Genomic DNA, 6679 nt, shown 5'->3' on the forward strand with positions numbered 1-6679 from the left:
TAGTATCTATTTGCTATTTGCTTTAACTTTGTAAGTAATTCCATATTCACTTCCCATACAAGGTTCATTCTTTAAATAAACCAGGGGCCAGGGAGATAACTCAGTAGAATAAATGCCTGTCTGGCAAGCACAAGGTCCTGTGTTCAATCCTCGGTACCACAAAAATAAATAAATCACACTAATATTATCATTAGTTAAAAAAATGATTTCTAAATTCTATCGAAAGGTATTATATCCAATTATTAGAGTTAAATAAAAGTACTTATGTTGACCTTGATTGATTTAAATCTGTATTCAAGTGCTTCAAAGAAAACGAAAAGTTGAAGAAATGGAAAGGAAGGAAATGAAAGTGTGACTATATATGAATGTTGTTATCCAAAGTGAAAATCAAAATTGAACACCTGTGGACCATCCTTTCCTCTTCCTTCCTTATCACTTCCATTCTCAATGCCTGACTGGTCAAACACCTTTTCAATTTCTCCCATTAATACTCCCTATGCTGTCATTTTCTTTATAGTGGCATCCTTCAGACTCTCACCTGACATGACTGAAAAAATCCTCCCAGATTCCTTCCCTTAAGCCTAGCCTCTCTGTACATTCATTTTCCACTCTCCAAATCATAGAATGCTTTATAGTTTCAAAATATGATTACTCTATAAGTTGAAATTATTCAAACAACCTGCTCTTTTTATAACAGAATGCAGATAATCCATCCTAAGTCTGTTATCCTAGCCACTGAATTATCATTTGACTTATTATGATATGGAAATTCACCATATCAGCTACAAAGAATAACATTTAGGAAAATTTATTGCATATCTACCTGAAATAAGCATTTTATGTGGATAATTTCATTTAATTCTAACACATTCCTTTAAGTTATAATACTGCATTTGAATAAGGTGTTATGATTTGTGTCTAGTTGGCCCCTAACAGCTCATGTAGTCATTGGGGCAGCTTTTAGAGTTTGTGATTAATTCATGACCCAATGTGGGGATTATTAGTGTGAGTGCTACACCTACCCTGGGGTGGGTAATCTGCATAAAATATGGGAAATGGACAGAGAGGCCTGCTAACTGCCTCAGCTTCTGTCCTGCCTTTGCTGTTTTCTGTCTTCCATCACCATGAACTGCTGCCCTCTGCCATGTGCTAGAGGGCAGCAGTTCATGGTGGTAAAGTTTATTTACCTGTGAGCTAAATAAGCTTTTTCTTCCTTACTTTTGGCTGTCAGATGTTTTGTCCCAGCAATTAAGGGAAATTAACCAAGATAGAATTTTGTACTGAGAAGTGGGGTCATGGCTGTGGCTATACCTAATGTGTGGATTTTGACCCTTTGGGAATGGCTTATGGGAAGAGAGAAAAAAGGGTAGGAGATGTCACCCAAAAGAGAAGTACTGGAATGTCTTTGGCTGTTCTGTATGGGAGATTCTATTCAGAGCTCAGAAGACCAGAAGGCTGATAGGAATCCAACCTGTAAAGACCAGGCTGAGGAGAGAGATTGCATTGGTTTTAGACTCCAGACAAGGTAATGTCTTGTCTGGAGTTTTAAACCAAGGCAATTGGTTGGCAGAAAATTTTCTGCATTTTGCTCATGTCCAGAGACTTTGCCTGAGACTGAGAATAAGCATAGAAGACTGATTAATTTTGCAAAAGAAATTTCAAGGCAGTCAAATATTGAGGCAATAGCTTGACTATTGTTGGGGGAGTCTAATGAAATTTATACTGAGAATCAAGAGCAAAGAGCTGAGCCAGATTAATTAAAATGCTGTGAGTTTGGCCAGAAAGGCTGAGCCAATAAAGATGTGGAGTGAAAAGACAGAGCTGAGAGGATCTCCACCGCCAAAAAAGAACAAAAGAATAGAAAAGACATCCTGAGAACATCATCAGAAGTGGCAAATCTCTACCTTTTGCAGCCTCAAAACTATAGTAGTGACAGACTTTGCTTTGAGGAGAAAGACACCAAGCACCATGTTCTAGAATGGTGGTGGCAGCCACACAAGGTTCCAAAATGGCAGCAGCATAGAGAATTTGTTTCCTGGAATCAGGGCAGAGTGATCAATGATCCAAGCACTGCACCCCTACAGCCAAGAGAGAAGAGAACCTGGGTACTGCTCCAGCAGGCAGCACACTTTGGCAACATCCACATGGTGTTGATTTTAGGTACACGCAGCCTGTAAGAGATCTGAGGTTAAGAAGGCTTCCGCCTAGATTTAGAAGACCTGGGAGGCCAGGCAGTATGCCCCTTGGAGGGCAGTGTGTGAAGCAGAGAGTGAGAAGCCTAATGTGCAGTGGAGACACCTGAAGTTTGGAAAAGCCAGTAATGTGGGTCATCCAAGAAAATGTACAAGGAGGAAGCAAAACAGGCCTAAGAGAAAAGCCATGGGAGCTGCTACCAAAAATGCCATAGAGGAGGAGCCCTATGGAGCTCACAGTTTGCCACAGATATTCCAGTTAAGTGCAGACTTAACATTTGCCCTTCTGGATTTGGACTTGCTTTGGTCCCAGTGCTTTGTGTCTTGCTGTTAGTACCTTTTGGAATGGTAATGTTTTTCTTCTGCCATTGAATGTTGAAAGTGTTTAACGTTTCATTTGTGCAGCTAAAAGTTTGCCTTAGATCTTGAAGGAGACTCAGGACTTGGACTTTTCAGTAATTCTGAAACTGTTATGACTTTGACAACTCAGAGATGGACTAAAAGGTCTTTTGCATAAAGAGCTATGAGGGAAGCCCAGGGGTCGAATGTTATGGTTTGTGTCTAGTTGTTCCTCCAAAGCCTCATGCAGTCACTGGGGCAACTTTTAGAGTTTGTGACCAATTCATGATCCAATGCAGGGATTATGGGTGTGAGTGCTACACCCACCCTGGGGTGGGTAATCTGCATACACTATGGGGAAGGAAGAGAGAGGCTTGCTAACTGCCTCAGCCCCTACTCCTCCCTTTGCTCTTTTATATTTTCCACTGCAATGAACTGCTGCCATCTGCCATGTGTCACTCTGACTTGGAGCCAGCTGAGTATGGACTGAAACCTCCACTAACTGTGAGCTAAATAAACCTTTCCTTCCTTGGCTTGGGGTGTTGGCTATTTTGTACCAGCAATGAGAAGAAAGTAACTGAGACCTAAGGCAACTGTGTTCTCTGGGAATATCTGGAATCTACTTAGAGTAGAACCAAATCAGAAATCAAATTCTGATGCCAGCGTGCATGATAGTATACCCTTCTGGTTGTCTCAGGTGTTTTCAAATGCTGAGTGGTATCCACAGCTGTTACATAAATCCTATATGCCATCAGGACTTGGTTGGAATTTAGGGAATTATTCCCTAACTCCACAACCAGAGAGTCCTACAGACCTGATGACCATCTTCTTTGGGCATATGCTAAGTTACACAGGATATCCTCAGACTTTGGTCATTGTAAAACAAACCTTAGATTTAATGAAAATACAAATAATTGAGTGAATCCCAGAATAAAGCCCACCTCACACTTTGCCCCTGGCATTTCTACAAGACTCAAGATAACTGAATGCACAGTGATCCTAGAAGTGCCTACTTACGTAAACACTAATAAGGCTTACTATTTTGCTACTATTTCTTTGCATAACCTTACTTCTAACAATGTAAAGATACTGGAGCCCTACATCTTATGAAGCTGTGTAGCACTTACAATTAGAACTTGTACTTAGAATTAAGTATGTATCAACAGTATGTAAATGAGCAGATTATTTTTCTGGTTGGGAATCAATATGGACACAGAAAATTAAAGGAGGGTGCTATCAGGAGGCTTGTGATGCAGTGGTTTGGGTGATTTCTACGGGCACAACATTATCTGAATTCTGTTCTGTGACTTCCCAAGTGGCAATGAGAAGAGTGAAAGAGAAGTAATAGCAGAATGGAGAGAAGAAAGCAACTGCTTCCCAGATAGGCTTGTTGGGTCACTAAGGTTAAGATTTAGGTAGAACATCAGACAGCGTACGCATATATAGCAATTCCCCACAATGAATGTACTCATATGTATCACGAATACACATAACAAAAAGGATGGGCAGCAATGTAGGAAAAGAAATCTTATGGCTAGAAAAACTATGAGAACTAAAGAATACAGATTAGGGAGAAAGAACAGTGAAATGAGACCAGAGGGGAAAGGTATGCAGTATCTAAGAAATAGGCAATTGCTCATTTGGGCAAAAAAAAAGTACAACAAAATACTCGTGTGAAAAATTACACAAGAAATTGCTGTTTAAAAAGGAAGCTACAAAATTGTTGTCCTGTTTAGCAGATAAAACAAAGGTGATATGAAATAATCAGATATCTAAGAAGACTGATGAGAGCAAGATGTGAAAAAATAATTGAGTATAAGGAACGTCAGATTTGTCATGCAAATGATTGAAATAAAAATAAGGGTCAAACATTATAAAATTAAAATGCTAGGATTTTAATTTATCATGGGGCCTAGGATATAGCTCAGTGCATGTCTGGCAAATGCAAGGTCCTGAGCTTGATTTTCCCATACCAAAAACAAACAAAACAAAAAACAAAGTTCAAATGTCACTTTTCCAAAAACAAGGAGGCAAAGATCAATATAACGATAAAATGGAAATATTTGTCAACATTTGCCTTATGAGTAAAAAAGAAGCAGAATTTATCCAGGTAGGACTGCACCACAAATCATGACATATTTCTTGCTTTATTTATTCATTACTTATTCAAAACTTCATCAGTGAGTAAGATAACCTAATGGACAAAGTAATACTCACTTTCAGGAAAGAGTCTCCGCCAAAATTCTATCTCCCAAAGCAGAAGAACACCTGCCCTGTTTCCCGAAACCTTTGCTACTTAAAATATTCCTTTAGCAATGTAGTAAGAGTTGACTTTCTTTGGTTTAAAAAAAAAATCTGTCCTTCTTTTATAGAAAATCTTAAAGCCTTCTGCATCTGTTGCTGAGCTTCACAGAGCTATTATGAGATTCTCATTTCCCCATTGTGATTCTCCCTTATGTCACCCTGTGGGCTGAACTTTCATCTTGGACACTGCCACAAAGTAGGAAAGATGTGCAGTGACAGCCCTTTCTACCTGATAGAAAAAAGTTAATACGATCATGCACATGCACACCACTCTCCTAGTACCCAATGGCTCATGCGTTTTGCTTTATCTAAGTGTCTAAATTTAGAAACTAAGCAATTCCGATAGTTCTTGAAAGGAAATGCAAATTAGTGCAAGCATTGTGGGAAACACTATGGACACTTCTCAAAATCCAGAACTAGAGCTAATATGTGATCCAGTAACCTATCTCAAAGGAAAGGAAACCAGTATTTTGAAAAAAAAAACTCATTCCAGTATTTATTGCAGTGGTCCTCACAGTACCAAGCTGTGGCACCATCCTAGCTATTAGGGAAAGAAGGTGTGTTGTGGATGAACTGACACACTCTATTGTACCATTCGCAGTTGAAATCTTGTCATTTGTGGCAATGAGTAGAAATGGGGACACTGTGTTAAGTGAGTTGCTAGGCACAGCATGAAATTTACTACAAACTCTCACTTATCTGTGAAAACTGAAAGAATCGGTCAGCTTGAAGAAGCGAGAAGAGTGGTGACCAGAGACGAGAAACACTGCGTCAGGGAAGGGTGGACAGAGGATGGCTGATGAGCGCAGAGGTGCTGCTGGGGTGGAGGAAAGGATTCCAACACTCTACAGCACAGAAAGGTGACTGTGATGGGTGACACTTCATTATGCATCTCAAAGCAGCAGATACAGAGACCTTGAGTGTTCCCAAAACGAAGAAATGATAAATGTCTCATAAGTACCAATCATCTTGATAGTGTACAGAGTTTTGTTAAAATCACACTGTACTCCATAAATATGAGGAATTACTATGTGCCAGCTATATTTAAAAGACACACATGCACACAATTTTCTCTTCCAGACTGTGGATCTCTGAGCTGTTGCACTGAAGAAGTTATGAAAACATAATGATGATCTCTAAAATTTAAGCTCAATTAATATAATCTTCAACTAATGGAAAGATCTGGAAGTTCCATACAATGGATGATTTTCCAACCAAAGAAACCAAAATTTTTTTGAACTTCCCAGGAGTAAAGATGGCCTTTCATTTTACAAAAGAAATGAGTCCTTCACGCTGTATTTTCCAGATTCTGGAAGTAACACAGTCACGTGTGCACCAAGTGAGCAGTCAACCTTTCTGACATCCCTGCTGGATTCTGTCCCTGGCCACAGCTGCTCCACGCAGCCCCTAATTCATCAAGCATTTTAGCTGTTAGTCAATCTGTTATTATTAAATGAGCCAAAAGTGCTGTCATGCTTCTTTTGTAAGTTTGCCCTTAAAAGCCAGGACAGTATTTATTAGCCATTCTAAATCTGTAAGGCTTTACTTACTGTTTAAATTTTCCTGTTCAATCTATCGTATTCTCTTGTATTTAAGTTCAATATTTTGCAACTATGCTAGTGACATTATTGATTAGACAAACAATGAATTTACAAGCATGAAGAACATCCAACTTTTTAAAGTTAAGAAAAGAACATTAGGCATCCTCCGGCATGGGTGCCACTACTGTCTACTTAATGTATCATCTTCTTTCTTTCATCTCACTACCTATTCCTCTGTCCTTCTTGTCTCTCTTTTCTGTAAACTATACTATTTTATTTTCCTCTATTTTTCCACATCCTTTC

At 39.1% G+C, this 6679-nt stretch overlaps 1 protein-coding gene across 1 annotated transcript in view; it reads right to left on the bottom strand.

The window, feature by feature from the left end:
* Nucleotides 1-6679, bottom strand: part of Csmd3 (CUB and Sushi multiple domains 3) — a 1279636-nt gene that overhangs the window by 135105 nt on the left and 1137852 nt on the right. The window lies entirely within an intron of this gene.

The sequence above is a fragment of the Octodon degus genome, unplaced genomic scaffold (genome assembly GCF_000260255.1).
Source record: "Octodon degus isolate 3935 unplaced genomic scaffold, OctDeg1.0 scaffold00118, whole genome shotgun sequence".
NCBI classification, from domain to species: Eukaryota; Metazoa; Chordata; class Mammalia; order Rodentia; family Octodontidae; genus Octodon; species Octodon degus.